Source organism: Silurus aristotelis, assembly GCF_946808225.1.
Source record: "Silurus aristotelis genome assembly, chromosome: 28".
In the NCBI taxonomy this organism is placed as follows: Eukaryota; Metazoa; Chordata; class Actinopteri; order Siluriformes; family Siluridae; genus Silurus; species Silurus aristotelis.
The window spans coordinates 11,485,679-11,508,906 of NC_139601.1; the positions used below are offsets into that span (position 1 = coordinate 11,485,679).

Consider the following 23,228-nt stretch of genomic DNA (forward strand, 5'->3'; position numbering starts at 1 on the left):
TTCTGATCTCCATCACTGCCTCTCCCAATTCTACTGTCAGCCTGACTATTCGAGCAGACCTATAGAACTATTTACATGATCAACAGCTATAATTGTGTAGTCAAGCCAAGGATTAGCCAAGGATTTGTAATAACTGACAGTTGCAGTTTTCTCTAGTCCACACATACAGTCCCATCTACAAAAGTATTTACAACTTAGAACATGACACTGCTTCTACTGTGCCTCACAAATGCACCTGTTATGTTTTAGATCATGAGCAGATCCTTTCTTTCTTCATACTTTGACAAATCCAGAACCTTGAAAGGGGTTAAACTTGGTTTAAAGGCTTTCCTTTCTCATCTCTGTATTTCGTTGTGAATTTCACTCTGGCCTTCCAATGATTAATCCTGATGTGTGTTTTGCATCTTTATCAAATGGTGGATCATGATATCTTCACACCTGCACTGGTGAAATTGTTGGTAATGATTTTGTCTCTAGTTATGTTATTTTTTTCCTCAACTCTCAAAATATTCAATTGATGTGGTTTTCCTTAGCTGACCTGTTCAATAACTGGTTATTATTAAACCAGTGTTCTTTTTCTAGGACATTCCAAATAGTTATATTGACTATGCCCAATGCTTGTGCAGTGGCTCTGATTGAATTTTCTTTCTTTTCCCAGCTTTAAAATAGATTGCTTTCTCCGAGCTCTCTCATGTTTTGTTTGCTTTCTCAATAAACACTGTACCTGTAGCATTGTTAGTGAAGGTCATATGTTCATGAATGTGTTTTATTTCAGGGTAATTCAAGATTCATGAACAAGTTCATAATTGGGGTTGGAACACAGGAAGATTAAACTAGGGTACAATAATCTCCTATTTATCGCAGTAGTTACGTACCAAAACTGCCAGCGATAAACGAAAAACCGCGATAAACAGATGCAACCCCAAAAATGCTATTTTATGTATACAGTATTGTACTGTATTAACATTTTACTTCATTTTATAATTACCAATTATATTTTTATTAATACATTTCATTATTCCAAAATAAAACTCAATAAAAACAATTCCCTGTAAGTTTTTTTGGTCTATTTGCGAGAGACTGGGAAAATCAGCCAAACAAATTAGTTATGTGGCTAATGCAATTCCTCAATAAACTGAGGGAGCGACATTCCAACCACGGTACAGCGGCGGATTACTGTATTACCACAGTTCTAAAAAGAATAATCAAAGTTAAAACTTGGACTTAAGAAAGAGAGAATCATAGACCATTATACACAGGGAAACAAAACAGAACTAATTAACAACCTCACACAGAAATTATAGACATACTACTGATATGTTAAAAATGGGCGCATGGAAAATCACAAGATATAAACCCATCATGCATTCTAAACCACCATGTACTAATGAAATGGTCCAGTTTAGACAGAGGACTGTTTTTATATAAACACTTTTATGTGTCCTTAGGGAACACAGTCATTTAATGCTGTTTTCCAAGCGAAACTATTGTATTTAATATTTACACGGTTGTATGAGCTTTAATATAAATTGGCAAATTGAAATGGAATTTAGCTTAGTTAGGTGTTGTTGTTTTCTAATTGACATTAACAAAAGCGTGTGGGACTAACTGCATCTTTTTATACTTCATGATAATGAATATTACATCAGAAATTGGATATCAGTCTATATTATAGTCCTATTATAGATTACATTGGCATTTTGGTCATAGTTTGGTCACGTTGATAAATGATAGCGTAGTTGCTGATTAATGTTCTAAAATTTTGCTAAAATTAAAGGCAGTAAATGGCATTGCTAGTTTACAGCTGCAGGGTCCCTGATCAGATCCTGAGCTCAGGTTATTGTCTGTGTGGAGTTTCTCATGTTCCCTCTGTGTCCTTGTAGGTTTTCTTTAGGTTCTCCAGTATCCCCACATCTCCCACAAACAGGAAACTAGATTGCTTTTATTCTCTGCTCTAAATTGCCTCTAGGTATGAATAGTTGTGGTCAAATGTGTGTGTGTGTGTGTGTGTGTGTGTGTGTGTGTGTGTGTGTGTGTGTGTGTGTGAATATGTGCTTGGTGGCTTGATCCAAGGTATAAAAATTGTCTTATGCTTCCCCGGATAGCCTGACTCTAGTGGTATGCATGATGCTGCTGTGTATTAGTAACTTGTTACCAATGTCAACGCTCTAGTGCAAAATTGAAGAAGCAAACCTCAGACACTAATCATGTCTTGAGTGATATTTGGCATTAAGGTGTCGATGCAATTTTTGACTTTTGAACAAAAATATTGAATAGTTGAGTCACTTTATGAAAGACTCTCAATGTTTTGGCTCAGGTCTGGTAGTCACTAATCATCCTGAATGAGTGGATGTCCTTGAAAGTCCGTCTCTCCATCCGTCCCCCTCCCGACATTTAATGCAAAGTGGCAAATTCCTGCTGGTATTCTGCCTCCAATTTAGGGGAATGCTTTATCATTTTGGTGGGGCGTATTATATTTGGGGTTGTGTGGGGGGGGTTTATTCATGCTCCTAAAATATATTTTCTTTACACATAAAATCCTACCCCAATCTTTCTCATTCTGCAGACTTCCTGTCCAGTTTGTCTTTCTCATCCCCCCATCTCTGCCTGACATGGTATGGGCTGTTTGTGCAGAGCCTCCTGCAATCGTGCTGGGCTTGTTGAGTCTGTACTGATGCTGAACAGTGATTACTCCTCTGTGTGATCGATGCCTGTTTGGATTTGACATAAATGTCAAGCTGAGTAAGTCAAACTCTGTGTCTCTCTTTCACTATACATATTCTACTGGAACTGGTTTTTATCCTTTTTTTAGTTCTGTCTGTGAAAGCAATTGTTTTAGTTGAGTGGTGTAAGGGAAAATGCCATGCTCTGTATCTGAATCTGTATGTATGTATGTATGTGTGTGTGTGTGTGTGTGTGTGGGTGTGTGTGTGTGTGTGTGTGTGTGTGTGTGTGTGTGTGTGTGTGTGTGACATCTCTGTCTTTGTGCGGTTAGGTTTAGCACCTTGGCAGGTGGAAACAACAGTCAAGGAATGTGGCAGCTCTATTCATGCCAACTGGGCTGCACTGTCTAAAAATAATTCCCCCCTTTTGCCTTCTCGTGCTTTAATAGTTAAGTGGAGAGAGTGTGGCAAGGACCGCAGATCTTCATATGAATCGTACAGTCTTGTGGACTGTCCTACAGCGAGTGTGACCAGTGTGCGAACTACACCCGCTCCGTTTCTCTCTCTTTCGAACTGGAAGCTCAAATTGCACTCCAATGTGATTTTCGCAGACCTTCCGTGTTTGTTACTGAGGGATGACAGGGACAGTTCTAGGAACAGAGGCAGTGTACGATTTTGGTGCTAGGGACAGATGGCACTGACCTCGAAATTTTCAGCTTCGATGCGACAGGCTGAGTAGGGGACCATAGGTGTGTGGGATAAAAATTACAAGCTTTTGCGATACCTCTATTGATCATACATATCTGCACTCTGTGCACTGATTATTTAAAATATGACAGTTTTTATGAAGTATGCAAAATAGTAAGTGACTAACACTAAAGCAGCAATCAGTTTGTGTCAATATTAAGCAAGTATTGGTTTAAAATGCACCAAAATCCATTTTTAATTTCCAGTTCACTTGAGATTTAGTTTCATCATCCTATACACGGCATGAAACAATGTGTGCTAGTTGACTGACACAATAATACTGACATGTGAACATAAGCCATGTGAACATATTTTACATGAAGCATTCCTTCATCGCATCTGTGACTTTTGTATCAACTAGTTATTTAAATGAGGATGGTATTGAATCTTTATTAATATTGCACATTATGTATTTTAATTTGTTAGTAAAAATAATTGAATCGGTAGTTCACACATGTGATTTGAAGTGATCGTAGGATTCTGCATTGACAAATGATGGATGCCCTTTAAGGGCATATGTTTATCCATGTAGTTGTATGATAAAAGTGAAGATTTATAAATTAAGTAACTGATTGCAAGAATTTAGTACCCAAAACCCAAAATTATCAGGTATTAAAACATTTACAAGAGTTTTCTTTCTTTATATTGATGACACATTAGAGGATAACATTGCCACATTCACAATCATGAAATTAAAAAAAAATATATATTTTACATAGGTTCAAAAAACCACCCCCAGTTTTTCTCAACTCATTTGCTGATAATTCCAAACACTAATTTAGGTGTCATAATCATTCATGAAGGACAGTAGTAACTTCCCTACTCTGTTTTTTTTTTATTTAAATTAACCTCCTCCTTGGTCTTCCTTTTTTCCTTCTTATTGGTGGCTCCATCCTCAGAATTCTACTATCGATGTACCCCATGTCCCTCCTCTGCACATGTCCAAACCATCTCAATCAGGCTTCTCTCACTTTGTCCCCAAAATGTCCTACATGCGCTATCGCTCTAATAAACTTGTTTCTAATCCTGTCCTTGTTCGTCACTCCCAATGGCAATCTCAATATCCTCAGCTCTGCTACCTCCAGCTCCACCTCCTGTTTATTAGTCAATGTCAAAGTAAACTTTCTCTTTCACTCTTACAGATACCCTTCTATCACAAATCACTCCTGCCACTCTTTTCCACCCACTCCACCCTGCCTGCACTCTTCTCTTCACTTCTCTAACACACTCTCCATTACTGTGCACTGTTGACCCCAGGTACCTACTCTCACTACAAATCACAATATTATTTGCAAACATCATAGTCCACGGAGACTCCTGTCTGACCTCGTCCGTCAACCTGTCCATTACCACTGCAAACAAGAAAGGCCTCAGAGCCGACCCTTGATGCAGTTCAACCTCCACCTTGAACCATTATGTTGTTCCTACTGCACACTTCACTGCTGTCACACTGTCCTCATACATGATTTTGTAAAATAATTGGTATATTATCATATTCATCATTTTTAGCTTTGCAGTACAGTATAATATATACTGTAAATGTTGGCATGTGGACTGAATATTATGTATTTGGAATAGTATATGTTAAACCTTACTAGCTATCGCTATACGATCTTTGAGCAAATCTTTTAATGATTTGATGGATTGCATAATTAAATCTGGGTTGCAAATGAAAAGGGTCATATATAAATTAGGAAACCAATTTATCCAAAAAATAGTAAATCCAATTTATTGGTAATGTAATGGAAATTCTTGGATTTTTTTTCTTATTTATTAATTATAATTTTTCTGTTAAAGTTTGACTGTTGTTATTGTTATAAGGGTTAGATTATGCAAATTGTACAGCCTACAAGTCCCTGTGATTTTGTTGTTACTATAGAAACAGCGACGTGTTAGAATGAGCTCATCAATATAAACCAATCATTTAGATACAGACAATTATTGTCAGAGCTTCTGTCATTGAAAAAACTTATTATCAACAACTCCTGGTTTGAAGAATTAAGCAGGGCTGTGGTTTCATTCCAGATAAAGGGATTGTATCTTACTAAAGAAATTAGTGCCTACATATTCATTAGTTATAAATTTGCAGCCCCATCATTCGAATCTGCAAAGGGTGTACTTTTATATGTATACAGTTATAATAACAACAAAATGACGTTTTTTTGTAAAATAAAGAAAACAGACAGGGGGCGCTTTCTGCCATTTCTGTCATCTATCTTCACAGACACTTAAAAAAAAAACAACCTGAATTTCAGTGAATACTTACCTCACAGACATAATAAATATATGTTAATTTTTCTTTTGTGAAATTCAGTAAGTATATAAAACAAATATTCTATGAATATGTAATCATGAAATCTAGAAGACGTACATACATACCTCAATAACTGTGTGTGGAAACATAGCAAAAGTTCTGTTTGGTGTCCTGATGATTTACGTAATTAAAAAAACCATAAATACATTAAAACTTTTACAAGAATATTTTGTCTTCATGCTCTATGTTGAGGATTGTTTCACTAATAATCCATTTGTTTAAAGCATCCATATTTGTTCATAGAGTATTAAAAACTTGAAAAGTATTAACTTAGGTGTGATTAATTACGAGTTGACAGTCTCAGGACAGTCATGCGATTAATCGTGATTAAATATTTTAATCGATTGACAGCCCTAATTAGAACACAAGCTTATTAATTCAACCATTCTTGCCTTCTTATTAGCATAAATAGTTTTGCCTTACAAATAAAGATTGGACCATTATTAAGAGATCAGTTCTCCAATATGCTTCAGCAGACATTGATAACTTTGATGCAACATTAGCATTACTAGCAATACTTCATTCAGTCAGTCTTTTTAAATGCTAGCTAAATTAAATTGCTGCTAGCTATTAATTGACTATGTTTGATTAAAGTATAACCACATTCAGCATGCTCTATTGATGAAATTAATATAATTTCATTCAAAGGTTCTTAAGGATGTTTCTTTTTGTTTTGTTTTGCAACATTTTATAAAAAATGGCAGAATAGAAACCCTTTACTAAACATGGATTATATGGCTATGTAAACAAGTGAGTGGTTACAGGCTTAAAAGGTTATTTAAATGAGATTTGTAGTTTGCTCTAACAGGTTGAATAGATAACGCTTGATTTAATTAAATGTAAAGTTTTATCTCTGTTGGTGCAAATCAGCTTATCAGCAGAGTTATTTCCTCTATAATTAAATAATTGGAATGAGTCTAGCATTTATGAAATCTTATTATAGTATGAAAAGAACAAAATCTGATCGCATTCGTTCAGAAAACAATAAAGCAGAGAGACTTCAGATTAACTTTCATGCATATAATTATATTTAGTAAAATATATATGTAAAATTTTCTATACAGTAATTCATCTCCCATGTATCTACATTTTAGACAAGTTAACATATCAGTATAATAGGTCCCCTGGTGGTCTAGTGGTTAAGATGCAGCGCTCCCACTGCTGCGACCCGGGTTCGATTCCCGGTCAGGGAACCATCCCCAGCCACTCTTAGTGCCGGTCCCAAGCCCGGATAAATTGGGGGAGGGTTGCGTTAGGAAAGGCATCCAGCGTAAAACATGTGCCAAATCAAACGTGTGGAGGATCCGCTGTGGCGACCCCTAACGGGAGAAGCCGAAAAGAAAGTTTTAACATATCAGTATAATACTACACAATATTGCTAAATTATACTAAAAATAAAACTTATTTAAAAATAAAAATCACTTGCACTACTTTGCTGCTCCTAGCACCATTCCTTCTGCTGCCTAATATATCCGACCCACTAACAGGGCCTATGATGAAGAGATAATCAGTGTTATTCACTTCACTGGTCGAAATTTAATAATGTCATAATGTTATGCCTGGTCTGAATATTTCATTCATTTTCTCCCACTTATCCGTAATTCGGGTCGCGGGGGCAGCAGTCTAAGCAGGCCCCCGCCTTCGACTGCTGCCCAATCCTCACAGCACCGTCCCTTACGGTCCCTCTTGCAGGTGGTGAGCCCACGGGAAGGCGGCCCCACGTGACGCGGACCTTGACATTTCCCTCGTAAGGGACCCCCGGAGCATAGAGGGTTAAGGGCCTTGCTCAAGGGCACAAGAGTGGCAGCCTGGCGATACCGGGGCTCGAACCCCAGACCTTCCGATCGGCAACCCAGCGCCTTAACCGCTGGAGCCACCACTCCCCCTATGGTCTGAATATTTATTCAGAATAATTATTTCTATGTTTTGTTGCAGAGTTTCAGCACTGTATAGTAACATGCAGCATCAGTGTCAGGTATCCTGATGGTAACCATGTTTTCACTCAGAACAAAAATTTGGCTTTCTTTAAAAACATTGCTTTATTTGCCAGCAAAGTTTATGTTCAGGTTATCAGGCATACTGCTTTTGTTAGTCTACTATTTATTTATTAATTTATTATTAATTTATGCAGTTTTTTTTTGTTAACCAGCAGCTTTATTTCCTCATCGCATGCTTACTGATGAACAGGCCTTTTAATCACTTTTTTTTGTCTTTTTAGTTTATTAATTATGAAGCTAAAGTAAACTCTGCTATCCTTTTCTGATTGAAATGATTGAGATTTTTTTTAATACTTTTTTTTTTTATTACATTTTTTTTTTTCTAATATTTTATAGAATGAGTACTTTGCCAGCAGCTGCAGCTAGCACTTTACATGCTAGCTTGATAAACATCTCAGGTTACACTATAAAGCTAATGTGAAACAATACCAGGGGTTAGGAATTTGATAGTCATCATGTTATGCAGTCTAATATTCAATATTCAGCAAACTTACAGAGTGCTTTTTAAAACTTTTAATGTTATTGACTGGGCCATTAAAGTGCACATTACCTGTGTGAACTAAGTTAAATTGCAATAATAAGGCACAGTTATTAAAAAATGCAGAGGAATTCTGGGAAGATTGTCTGCCAGCCCGCTGGTGTACAGAGGAATTATAGGCCCCAGTGTTCAAAGCCTTTGGCATAAACACCACCTAGAGAGTTGAGAGAGGTTCACACTCAATCACATTGTGTCATGTCACATTACATCATGTTGATAACCTGTTGAAGTGTTACATGTGTTATAAACATTACAGCTGCTTGAACTGGGAACAAATAGATTAGTGCTTAAAACAAAGCAAATCAGTAAACTCTGATGACCAGATGCTTTTAAATGGATTCTGAATAATGTTACAGATTGCATATTATATTCTAAAAATTTTATTACATTTTGCTGGCCTACACCTAATCCTTATCTGTAATTTATTGAACTGTAGTGGGCAGAACAACAGTCTGGCCATATGATTTCTATGTGCCTTTTGAACATCCAATTCCACATTTACTCCTCATTTGCTTTTATAATTACCTCCACGCTTCTGGGAAGATGTTTTACTAGATTTTGGAGTGTGCATGTGGAAATTTGTGCTCATTCAGCCACAAGGGCATTAGTAAAGTCAGGTACTGATGTAGGTAAGGTGAAGAGGCCTCGGGTGCACTCAGTGTTCCAATTCTCCCCAAAGGTGTTAAATAGGATTGAGGCTGAAGCTCTATAGCAGTCCACTCAAGCTCTTCCACTCAACCCAGGTAAACCATATCTTCATGGAGCTCACTTCCAGGCAGTGTCATGCTGTACCAGGTTTGCATCTCCTAGTAGAAGCAAAGTAAAAAAATATATACAGCTTACAAAAACAAAAATTATGGGCTTTCAAATTTGTGGTAACAGTTTGGGGAAGAAACATATGGTTGTGTCCCAATACTTTGTCCATATTCTGCATCATATCAGGGCTAGCAGGTTTCTGCATTCATAGTTGCCTGTCTAACAAGCAGGTTTAGGAACCAGGAAAAAGTACTTATTGACTTTCACATAAGAAAAGTTAACATTTTTGGAAAAGTTTTCACATTATAAATGCTGTATAGTGTATGCCTTCGAATTCCAACACCTATCACACTACACTACTCACACCCAGGGGATGGTTTGACTGTCAGTAAAATGGGTTTTACTAGACAGATTAATTAGTGTGCACGGCTGACAGACGAACTTTTCTCACTTGGGAACTTGCAGGCTTGTGGAATATTTAGAAACACTTGTGAAAAATACAAAGTTTAAAGCCCAAGCCATAGTATGAGACTTGCTTCTTGCATGCCTTGTCACCTCACGGTTGAACATATAGAGAACTACACTGAAATAGCTGTTGCATGCAACTGAAGGACAGAACACCAAATCAAGTCAGTCAGTAAGTTATTAGTTGAACACTGTGTGCTACATTAAAATATTTGTTAGAAAATTGTGTTGCCTTTTAATGCCATTGGACACAATTGTTTATTACTTATTGAAATTTCTGAGGAAATAAATACATAGAGTACCAAACTATTCAATAGATTAATAGAATAATAGGCAAAATATAAATATGTGGACGTTATTGGAAATGTGTTATATAAAATAAGTTACTATTATTATATTTATTATTATTATACTGAACAAAATTATAAACACTTTTGGTTTTTGCCCCATTTTTCATGAGCTGAACTAAAAGATCTAAGACTTTTTCTATGTACACAAAAGGCCTATTTCTCTCAAATATTGTTTACAAAACTGTCTAAATCTTTGTTAGTGAGCACTTCTCCTTTGCCAAGAGAATCCATCCACCTGAATTTTAGAGTGGCCTTTTATTGTGGCCAGCCTGAGGCACACCTGAGCAATAATCATGCTGTCTAATCAGCATCTTGACCTGCCACACCTGTGAGGTGGATGGACTCTCTCGGCAAAGAAGAAGTGCTCACTAACACAGATTAAGACAGATTTGTGAACAATATTTGAGACAATATCAGCTCATGAAAAATGGGGCAAAAAAGGAAAGTTTTGCGTTTATAATTTTGTTCAGTATATTATTAGTTTTAGTTCTGTCTCTATAAGTAACCCTTTACTGAGGTTGTGTCCATATAACATGATAAATCAATGTGTTTATATATTGCAGTGAATTAATATATATATATATATATATATATATATATATATATATATACAGTGGTACCTTGACCTACGAGTTTAATTCGTTACGTGGTCGAGCTCATATCTCAATTTGCTCACACATCAAATCAATTTTCCCCATTGAAAATACTTAAAATGGCATTAATCCGTTCTAACCCTCAAAATGCCACCCTGTTTTTATGTTATTAAATTTCCCCACTGTGGGACGAATAAAGGTATATCTTATCTTAAGGTATATCTTAAATTAGGAAAATACATTTCTAAATAACAATTCTTGTATGAAAACATAATAGAAAGAGTATGTAAAGATATAATAAGGTTTTATTCAGTGTATTTACCTCGGAGATGAGACGACTTGAGCTAATGAAAACGCTGGGGGGGGGGGCTAGAGGCGATAAGCGGAGGAGGAGGGAAAACTAGATTTTTACTATCACTACGTTAAACTAAACTTGTAATTTTTTACTTTTTTATGCTTCTTTGCTTATCTTAATTTTCGTCACAATCTTCGGTTTCTGGCTTGGCTTCGCCATCTAGCAGCGGCGTTTCGAGCTCGTACCTCAATTTTTTGCTTGCGTAACAAAGCAAAAAATTTACTGAGTGACCGCTCGTACCTCGGAAAACTCGTACATTAATGCACTCGTAGGTCAAGTATACTGTGTGTGTGTGTATGTATGTATGTATGTATATATATATATATATATATATATATATATATATATATATATATATATATATATATATATATATATATATATATATATATATATGCATATTTAAAGTTTGTCTACATACCAAGCTGGTCACGATTTGCCTCTTTTTGCAACTGAGCGACTGTAAATATTGCTTTACTATGCAAAATGTTCATCTAAGAGAGTTGAGCAGGGTGAGAGAAGCTGCTGTTTTAATCAGAAGTCAACTGCAGTTCATTCTGCTATTTTTGGAAAAACATTATGGTATGCAAAGCTGTGTTTCTGCAGTCAAAACCAGATTCAGTAGTTTATATAAACATTCAGGAGTGAACAGCATACCGTATAGTTTCAGTAATTAATGACATTTTGCAGTATAGATGCATTCAGTAGAGTACAGCTGCATTTAGTAGTAAGCAGCTGCATTCATGTTTACGGCTGCCTTCAGTAGTGTACAGCTGTATTCTATAGTGAGCAGCTAAATTCTTAATTGTGCTGGTGTGTTCATTAATTGATGGTTGCATTCAGTAGTGCACAGCAGCATTTATTAATGCACATCTGCATTCAATAGTGAACAGCTACATTCAGTAGTGTACAGCTACATCAGGTAGTCAACATAAGGTTTATTTATAAACAATTGATTAAGTGATCTTAATACAGTTACTGTAATATACTTTGATAATGTGCAGCTATATTTAGTACAATTTCATTCAGTTATGTATGACTAAATTTGTTAGTATACCTCTTTATTTAGTAGTGGTCATCTGCATCCTGTAGTGGAATACTTCAGTAGTATACATGAACATGTTATATATTTTAATTATGCTGTCCTCGTATCAAAACAGCAGCAAAATGAAGGTACGGGTATTAGGTTAAAAGCTTAGGATTTATTGGTTGCGTTGTGGCAAAACATTAGAGATAACAGAGACAGCTGTAGGTCACATCTTTACATAATAGTGTGATGGCTTCTGTTAATTCTCATATTGTCTAAACCCCATGCTGGCATTGCCTTTTGAAAAGTTGTGTAAAAATGATTTACATCAGTCTTATTGCAAAGTTGGCATTTTGGGCAATTTATGCTTTATTATAATGCTGTAGCTCCTAAATACACTTATAGTTTTGCCCCAAATTACATCAGGTTTGAACTGCATTCTTTGACATTATGAAGGTGGACCTAAGTTGTATTAAGTTGTCTTTAAAGCAGTTCTTTTAGTGCATTCGATATAATATCATTGTTGTAAAACTGGACATAACAGCAAGCCCGTTTATTAAAGTACGGGCCATTTCATCCTCAGGCTAAATTATGAAAAGTCCTAGTGATCCTTTAGTGAAAATTTCAGTACCTAGATGTGTCTGCTCTGATTAAGACATTCTAGGAATTCCTGGAGTTTACATAGAATAGTAGCAAGTGCTTTTTCCACATACCCAAGGAATTCGTTTCGGTGATAGAAGCTTCTTGTGCACCGAATATAACAAATAATTATAAGAAAAAGAAAGAAAGAAAAAAGTATGCGGAATATATTTCATATAAAACACGTGCAAGTGTGATGCAAAGAAATTGTGACAGCATATTCAATGTAATAAACAATACAAAAGAGTAAACAGGTCTATGTACAGTATACTGTATTGCACAAGTATGTGTACATACAGAACCTGAATAAATCTTTCTTTTGGCTTCTCCTGTTAGGGGGTGCCACAGCGGATCGAACCCGGGCCACAGCGGTGAGAGCGGTGCATCCTAACCACTAGACCACCAAGAGACCACATACAGAACCTGAATATGTTCACTTATTGTATTTTCAAGTACTATCATACTTATTAATATTATGATTTTAGATATCAGAACATAATATAAATCACCAACTGGTCCTTATCAGTTGGTATGCAGCATTTGTGCTGATATGTTATGTTTTGCCAAAAGTGGTACTGGGCATTATGGCCAAAAATCTCCACTTTGGTTTTCTATGTGCTAATAACATTGTTCCAGAAGTCATGTGGTTTGTTTAAATGAAACTAGCTTTGTTCTCCATAGCAAGAAGATGCTTTCTCCTTTTCTATGGTTTGTTTGGCAACTCTTCCATTCTTGGAAGGGTTATAAGGCCAAACCATGCTTGTTCAGTCTGTTTGTAATTGTACTGTCATGAACTTTAACATTTAAAGTCTGAGATGAAACTCTTGGGTTGTTTGCACATTTTCTGAGCATTACACGGTCTGACATCGGGGTAAATTTGCTGGCAGGTCCATCCTTAGAAAGATTGGCAACTGCTTTGAATCTTTTTCACTTGTGAATAATATTCCTGACTGTAAAATGATGAGTTTTAAATTGTGTGGAAATAGCCTTATAACCCTTTTTAGATTGTTGTTCAAAGGAGTTTATTCTCTAAGATAATTACTGATGTATTTCCTCTTCCTGTGTCATGTGTTGTTCATCTGAGCTTTGATTTACCTACTTAAAGTCTTAAACTTGATTTTTATTTTGTCCTGATATGTAAAACTATAGAAGTCAGAGAGGGTGTTCCTTTTTTCCACAGGACTGTATAATATACAGTATATTAAGTAGAATCAAGGTTATAGGTCCCCTGGTGGTCTAGTGGTTAAGATGCAGCGCTCCCACCGCTGCGACCCGGGTTCGATTCCCGGTCAGGGAACCATCCCCAGCCACTCTCAGTGCCGGTCCCAAGCCCGGATAAATTGGGGAGGGTTCCGTTAGGAAGGGCATCCAGCGTAAAACATGTGCCAAATCAAACGTGCGGAGGATCCGCTGTGGCGACCCCTAACGGGAGAAGCCCAAAGAATTTTTTTTTTTTTTTTTTTTTTTTATTAAGTAGAAAAGAATGCCTGAATACCAAAACAGTGATTGGGCATATAAAAATGTCTTTTAAAAGCTTGATGGACTGAATGTAAGCGAGTAATGAAGGAAATTAAAAGACAGAGAGAGAGAGAGAGAGAGAAAAAGAGAGAGAGAGAGAGAGAGAGAGAGAGAGAGAGATGTAAGTGTTGATCTAAATGTGGCTTAGCTTTGTTTTGTACATAATGTTCTTTTGCCATTTGAACAAATATATACCATAAAAAAAAAAAACATTTATCCTGAAAATATGAGTGGCTATATTGATCCTAACTCAGTGGTTCTTAACCTTGTTGGAGGTACTGACCCCCACCAGTTTTATATGCGCATCCACCGAACCCTTCTTAAGCGGGGCGTGTCATCACGAATCATATGAGTCTGTGTGTGTCTTGACCTCCGCCGAACCCCTGAGACTGACTCAACGAACCCCTGGGGTTCGATCGAACCCAGGTTAAGAACCACTGTCCTAACTATAACTATACTATACACATGTACATTGCTATAAACATAAGTTTCATCAACTTTATGCACATAATGCTGTAAATTCAATTAAGTAAAAATAAAATAAAAACAAGTTTGTAAACTTTTCTGCTAGCTTCTGAAATTGTATAACATAATGATGCCCCATCCTGCAAAGCTTGTTATCGTGTAGATTTATGCTTTGTCTGTAAAAACTTTGCAAGCTCAAAAAACGCTGCAACGACATAAACTACAGCTCTGCTGTGCATATAATATTGACCAGTTTCTTATCACTGTTCTGCTCCACAAACCCGCACAGTGAAATGACAAGACGCTGCCTCTTTAGTTTTCATTTCTAGTATTCCATAATTCAATTTAATAAAAAAATCCTGCTCCACTACCTAAAAATGGTCAGGCTATACATATGTTTCAATATGCAATATTGGTTTATTGATGTGTTTTGGCTTGTTGTTAGACAGGAAAGTGATAAGTGATAAGGATAAAAAAATTTTATTTTCCTGTTAAAATGATAGATTCCAGGAAGATCTCATATTTTAGTGACATATAGCTAATGGAGACGTGTTGACAGCGGTCAAATATTGTGCATTTTCCATTTACTACATCAGCAAACATTTAATCAATAAAACATGTTATTCTTAATGATATATAATATAATGAAATATATATAATATAATGAAAACCTGACTACTGACTAGAAAGATACAACACACTGGGCCAGCACAGAACTCTGTTCTTTTGAAAACCAAGCCCACTCACGATCAGCACACAAGTGTGTTGTGCTCATTTCAAAGTCAGCTTTGTAAGAAACACTTAGTCATGTGTGGGACTAAGATGCTTAATTCCTTTGTGCAGAAAATGGCCACTTTTCATGCTGCCTTTCTGTTTGAGTAATACAATGTTGATTTTTCCAATTCTGACGAGCTGAAAATCCAAGATTTCTGTCAAAAACAAGTCGATTTGGGAAATAAAATTAATAGATGGGGATGCAAATAAATAAAATGCCGATTCAAATGAAAACTTTAAAAGTGTCGCATAAATTGGAATTTTAATAAAACATTCCAGAGGAAATTGTAACATGAATGAAAAATTAACCCGATGTTTTTTCTTTTAAAACTAGAATGCTTAAAAAAAAAAAAAAATAATAATAATTAATTTAAACAAAAAGAAAATTATATACAAATACTATATTAATGTTTAGTAGAAGGTATATAATTATGTATAAATAAATAGAATCAATCAATTACGAGTCTCTATCTACACCCCCCCCCCCCCACACACACACACACAAAAAAGAAAAAAATAATTAATTTAAACAAAAAAATTATTATATACAAATACTATATTAATGTTTAGTAGAAGGTATATAATTATGTATAAATAAATAGAATCAATCAATTACGAGTCTCTATCTACACCCCCCACCCCACACACACACACACAAAAAAGAACAAAATAATTAATTTAAACAAAAAAATAATTATATACAAATACTATATTAATGTTTAGTAGAAGGTATATAATTATGTATAAATAAATAGAATCAATCAATTACGAGTCTCTATCTACCCCCCCCCCCCCCACACACACACACACACACACACACAAAAAAAAAAAAGAAAAATCCTATTCCAAACTTTTCTATTTGTTGCAGGATTGGATTTACTTTTGTCCTATATCCTAAAAGGACATCTCCAGTTTTTACCCATTGGTAGCAAAAGTGCCAGTAATTCTGAAGCTTACTGTTCAGGAGGCTTGTGAGAAAGATACCACTTTAATCACATTAGGCCTTGCACTTTGTATCTCTACACTCACTTATTTTCTAGGTATAGAATTACAGACTATAGTCCATCTGTTGCTCTGCACATGTCCACTCCTGTCTCCTTTGTTCATGAACAGAACAAAACAGTCACCGCTTCACAACTGACTTGCGATAGCAACATCTGTCATCGCTGATCCTATCTGAGCAACTTGGTGTATGCACATATTTTAGCATGTCTTCAGCTGATTATGTCGCTTCTAATATAAAAATTTTGTTTATTGCTTATATGCAAATAGTATGATTTAAAAAGTAAAAACTAAACTAAAAAAAACTACAAATACAATTAATAAATTAAATAAATGTAAATAATACTAAATTAAATAATGGCATAAAAGTAAAAATAAATAGAATTATATTGCATTCAGCTGATCCTAAATAAGTCAACCAAAAAACAAAACAAGACATAATTCTTTCTTTTTTGTGGATATATTTTTTAGGGATTTTAGTGTGCTGATTTTTACTAAGCTAATGTGCCCCAATGTGCCACCCAGTTCCATGTTCTTCCTGGTTGGAACGCAATATGCCCCAAGACGTTTCACAGTCACAGTGTATAATATTGTGCAGTTACCTCATCACTTCAACATACAGATTTAAATATATTCCATCCTTTTTTTCTTACCAGATCAAGTCCCTTACTCCAGGCATTTGTTGCCAGACTCATGTCTTTTGTGCCTGGCTGAGATTTCACTTCTGCTGTAAACATGTTACAGTGCTACCTTTCTTAACAATCTGAACATGTTCTTTTGTTTATCATACACGTTATTGAATGCACTATGAGAGAATTTTATTTTTGCATTATTTGCACCACCCTTCCTCACAGCCATGTTCTCATTCAACTTACGTCTAAATATTGACACTGTTGGACAATGTGACAATGCTTTTTGTTATTACATTTTTTTAGTGTTTAGATGATTTTTCTATTTTGGCTTTTGTTTTATATACAAGTAATTTTGTACTTAGAATTTGTACACATTCGTCCTCAATTTTTTTTGTAATGGTTGATCACTTCAATAATATATCCTGTTTAGTTTTTTAGACATCCATGTGTATCTGGCAACTATAAATATAAAGAGGTGGAAAAAGTAATACAAATTTCTACTTAAGTAAAAGTAAATTTACCAGTCTGAAAATCTACTTAAGTAAAAGTAAAAAGTATCTAATTCAAATTTACTTTCATTAAATTTTCACTTTCGGAGCCAAAAAAAAAAATCTCCTGTGTTTAATGTCATTCATGGTAATGAGAAAAATCTCGAATGCAGATTTAGAATTCTGACACTGAGCGCACGCATTGAACAACTTTTGATTCGACTGCATTTTGACCACATTTCAGCTGCATCACTTGTGTCTGTCTTGCTGCTCCATTTTTCTTTTTTGTGAGTTTAGCATGTTTTTCTCTGCCCAGCAATCATTTGGGGTGCGATTTATTTATTTTTTTTGCCCCTTGTATTATTTTTATTTATCATTTTTTTTACTTAGTAACGGATATGATATGTAGCGAAGTACAACACTTCAAACAAAACATACTTAAAAGTAACATACCTAAGGTAAAAGTAAAATCAGATTTTAAAAACTACTTTTAAAAATAGAAGTACATCAAAAGAAAAAAACATAATTACTGTAACGCGAGTAAATGTAATTCATTACTTTCCACCTCTAATAAAAGGAATTGGCGGACACAACATTAGCTTATTTTAAGGCACTGGGCTACTGGTTTTGCTACTTGTCTAATCTTAAACACAGAAATGCATTAAAGGGAGAGGCACTAGTCATATTCTTGAGATGACACAAAGTATTCTTGCAGAATAGAATCAGGTTTATGATTCACCATAGCCAATTTGACATAAACAAAAATCAGGAACCTCCCGACAAATGCAAAGAAGTGAATTATTCACTTCCTTGATATAGACATAAAAAGATCAATTTTTGCTGAATGTTAAAACGGAATTTTTCCTTGCCACAGTCACCACTGGCTTGCTCATCAGGGACAAAATTACAATTATAAATCTCATTCATTATTTATTACCGCATTACCTGTGTAATGGAGACAACGTCAATTGTTAAGTACTATACAAATAAAGATGAATTCAATTTGAATTGAATATATTAATCTGAATGAATTGAAAATCTAAAACTGTAAAATAGTGAAACTATTATAAGTACCTGAGCATATTGGTCAAGCTTTCTCTATTTTTTGTTTTCGGTAGAGGTCACTTGAGGGAAAATTGTTTGTATAGGCGTTGTAAGGGTTCCCCCTATTCTCTTTAAGAGACAGGCCTTTCACAGACCTTGACATTGAAAGGCAGGATGCATTAAGGTTTCAGTGGCAACAAAAGTGTGAGATAATCTCCAACTAAAGGCCTGCCACTCCTTAAACTCTTCACTCTCGCCTACACACAAAAGCTTGAGTGCAGGGAAGAAAAGGCATCATGGCTGCAATCTTCTTCTCCCTTCACACCAACATGACTTCAGGCAGAGGTCTTTTGGGTAGAAGTTTAAAAAAAAGTAGCTTTTTTGTAGAATCGCTCAGTGTGGTTCACTCAGTATACAACAGCCATTTGATGTCATACAGTGTCCAAGCAATCACCTATGTACCCACTGGAAGCCCTGGCTAGTTATAACAATGAAAAGCGATTGCAAGCAATTCGGGTTAGGTATTTGCGATTCAGAAATAACACAAGACATTTAGTTACAATGGGTTTCATTAATCAAGCTGGATATAAACAGAATTATTTTCAAAAGGTTCCAACGGGCAAAATGCAAGGTATTTCGTATTCATGAAAATCAGGGGGAAAAGGTTTCTATCTGCTTTGTGCTCAAGTGTAAATCTACTCTACTAGAAAATAATAAAATAATGTAAATCATAGCCATAGATTGTCTTTGACTATGAGTTACTGTACTTTTATACTGTATTTGGGTTATGCATTCAGGTTTAAACCATGTATATATTTTAGTTACAACTTCCACTTTAATTAAAGAAGTATTAAACATGAAAAGCAAGCCAACAGTCATTTAATTTAAAATGTTACTGTACTAGATGAGGATGGGCTGCAGTGATTTATAAATATATGTCAAACATTTCATTTAGTTTTGTTTGCCACAGCATCTTAATTTTATGTTTTGCAACACTGACCAATAAGTGACTGATCTGTTATGTCTCAAGCTGCAGTGCGCCACATACTCCCTAGTGTGCTGCATGACTTCCTATGACGCCCTTCTGTTTTTTTCAACACAGCATCGAGGAGGATGCACTGGTGTGAAAGTAACTTTCCGACTAAAAGTAACTGTACGGTAAATATATACTCTATTATAATGTCAAACCATTTCAAAATTGGCATTAATCAAAAGGACCTTTTTTGCAAAAGTACTGTTTTGTCATTTGGACATTTTGTGCAATGTGATTGGTCATTTTGAGTGATATGAATATAACATTGTACACCCATAAGCACGAGGAAAATCTTTTGCAATTTATTAGCTAGGTTTGGCTTCCGCAAACATGTGCACACAATGTTATTAACAGATTCAAAATTAAGGCTCATTGTCAGCAACATACTGAATACTTGGAAGTCATGGGTGTTAATTGTCCCTGTGCTGTCCGTCAGGCTTCTCCATTTTTGAGTATGTTGATTTATGTGCAAGAGCCATCTGCTCATACACATGTAATTAGCTACTGAATCATGCTCAGAATTGTGCCATTATGTACCAAGCATATAATTAATAGAATTAACAAAATGGCTAGCAAAACCAATTCAATACCAGACTTGACTAAATTCATTGGCACTGAAGAGAAGTATTAGCTGATATAATCAAAATCAGAAAAGGAGCTTAATTGGGACTTTTATATAATGAGCAGCAATGGGGCAGCTATGGCGACTAGAACCAAATTTCTGTTCATGTCGTAACCATGCCACCAATATCCTTAAGCAACCATTTTAATGCTATGGTAGAATGAAGTGCGTCACAGTCTTTGTCAGCTTGAAAATCTTTTAGAAAGCAACGTAACATTTGCTTTTTGCATTTAGAAGCTAATTGGGAAGAGTGCTGTGCTGTTCTGTTGTATGAACAAATCTGTTGACCTACATTGACTTGTTCCCATTTCTTTTTAACTTTTGGAAATTTCTGTGTTTAACATATCAATTGCTCAAACTAAAAAAAGGTAAAAGAAAAAATAAGGTAATTTAGAATTTCATGGCCAAAACACATCTTGAAAAAGATGATGCAACAGATAAACTGAAAAAGTTAGACACAAGAAACAGCTTGAGGAACATTTTCCAACTAATTTGGTTCATTGGCAACAGGTCAATAATATGATTGGGTATAAAAATAGTATCTTAGAGAAGCAGAGTCTCTCAGAAATAAAGATAGGCAGAGATTCATCAATCTGCGAAAAGCGGTGTCTACAAATTTTGGAAAGATTTCAGAATACTGGTTTTTTATCATACAATTGCAAATACTTTACAATTCTCAACATTTACAGTACATAATATCATCAAGAGATTCTGAGAATTTGGAGAAATCTCTGTGCACTTGGGACAAGATTGAAAATCAATATGCTTTGAACTGGACTGCCTGCAGGCCAGACCTTTTACCAACTGAAAACATTTGTCAAATCATGATACAAAAAATACAACAAAGAAGACCCAGGAATTGACAAACTAAAATCCTGTGTCATGCATAAGTTGAACGACATCCCTCTCCCAAAACTACAGCAAATTGTCTCCTTAGTTTCCATATGTATATAAACTGTTGTTAAAAGTAGATGGAATGCTACACAATGGTAAACATTGCTCTGTTTAAACCTTTTTTTGATGTTGGCCATTAAATTCAGAATTACCTTATTTTTTCCTTGAAATTGTACATTTCCTAATTTTAAACATACATTGTATTTTATATTCTATTGAGAATATTCCATTGCATTCTGTTTTATTTACATTTTAATATTCTCCCATTTTTTTGGAATTGGGGTTTTATTTTTCCTTTCGGCTTCTCCCATTAGGGGTCGCCACAGCGGATCATCCGTATTCATGTCCCGAATGTTTGATTTGGCACATGTTTTTACGCTGGATTCCCATCCTAACGCAACCCTCCCCATTTATCCGGGCTTGGGACCGGCACTAAGAGTGGCTGGGGTTGGTTCCCTGACCGGGAATTGAACTCGGGCCGCAGCGGTGAGAGCACCGCATCCTAACCAGTACATTTTATCTTATATTACTCTGAATTGAAGAAAGATAAAAAAATAATCTTAATCTAGTGTACTGTCAAACAATGAAAAAAGCATATATATATATATATATATATATATATATATATATATATATATATATATATATATATATATATATATATGGGAAAGCACATTTTCAACCTGCATCATAAAATGTATAACATTTGGTAGACACCCTTATCCAGAGCAACTTACAATTGTCTTATTATACAACTGAGCATTTGAAGGTTAGAAATTCAAGGCTCAAGAGCCCAATAGTGCTGGGATTCAGACTCACGACCTTCTAATTAGTCTTAACCTCTAAACTACAACTTATAAGGATGTACACTTTATTATTTGACTCGGCTGAAACATTACACTTAAACACCTCTTTTAATAATGTATTCTTTGTCTTACATGCTTTTTTATTGCATCGCCCTTATGCCCTGCACCTTTGGATACAAATAGAATGAATCTGAAATTTGAGCATAATTTAAACCACTGAAAGTGAAATCTTTTGTAACATTTCATAGGGACATTTTAAGCAAAATGGTTCCTCCATTTTAAGTCTGTGAAATGTGTCAAGTCAAAAAGAAAAAAAGAAAAGAAAAATGAGCCCACGTCTATAATTAAGATGGCTGCACATGGTGTGAGATATATAGAGAGAAATGATGTGAAAAGGCACTAAGTACGAGTTAAAAAAGAAAATAAGAGAAGCACAAGAGAAAGGAGTGAAAAAAGCTCTCTGTGAGTTAATGACATAAATGTGGTAATTATGAGCAGTAATGTAGCTTGGTGCGTCAATCTAAAAATGCAAGATGCTTATTCCTTGTGACCTGAATTAACATTTGGTCATTTAGCCTGAGGCTGACACTCGCAGACTTAATTTTTTTACCACATTATGCATTGATGCGACCACAAAGTAATATTTATATCTTACTGTATTGCACTTAATGAAGTACTGAAGCGGCGCAATTTCATTCTCAATTAAGATAGTAGCAAGGGCACTTATCTATGTTTTATGTTGCTGAGTTGAACTTGGAACAGGAAATACCAGAACAAAACTGCTTTATGTATTATTAAAACTCGTGAGGTCGTTAGCATGCTTTATCTGCTGTGAAAATGCACATATTATACTGATATGGATTTCTCTTTAAGACTCACAGATCTGTTTTGAATCTCTTTGACCCAGACAGTCAATACAATACAGACAATATTGAAATAAATAAAGACATTTAATCATGCATAAAGGTAAAACGCAGTGGTGCAGTGGCTAGCATTCCCTGTTTGATTTTGAGCTTGTGTTACTATCTGTGAGGATTCATGCATATTCACCCCTGTGTAGTTATAGATTTCTTCTGGGTTCTTAGGTTTCCTTCCACTAGTAGGTGAATTGGCTTTGCAAAAATTTCCCTCAGGGTGTATAAGTGTGAATGTGTACCTCTATCTGCACAATCATATTGCAGGAGCACAATCAGAGATAAATCATACATTAGATTAGAAAAATCTGCTTTTTGATACTTGGAATGTGATGGGAATAGGTGCTGATTTGAGTAATTCTGATTCCCTTTGATTTTCAGAGAAAACATCCAGTTAGCTGGCAGCTGAGGAAGGTTAAAGGGGAATGGGCAGGTTTTAGCTGACAGGAAGCCTTTTTTTCCTCTCGCGCCGAGTGCAGTTTGCAATTACACAAACAAATCAAAGCGGTGAACTAAAACCAGGTGAGAGTAATCTTGACACACAGGGGAAACAATCAATGACAATACCTGAGAGGAGACAGGACACAAATCC

General features: G+C 35.4%; 1 protein-coding gene across 6 annotated transcripts in view; it reads left to right on the forward strand.

The window, feature by feature from the left end:
* Positions 1–23,228, forward strand: part of atp2b2 (ATPase plasma membrane Ca2+ transporting 2) — a 163,323-nt gene that overhangs the window by 54,935 nt on the left and 85,160 nt on the right. The window contains exon 2 of one of the 6 annotated variants that reach the window (XM_083533952.1): positions 2,567–2,742. The exons of the other annotated variants lie outside the window; for them this stretch is intronic. The gene's annotated coding sequence lies outside the window, so the exon portion shown is untranslated. The remainder of the gene's footprint in view (positions 1–2,566; positions 2,743–23,228) is intronic. 6 annotated transcript variants of the gene reach the window in all.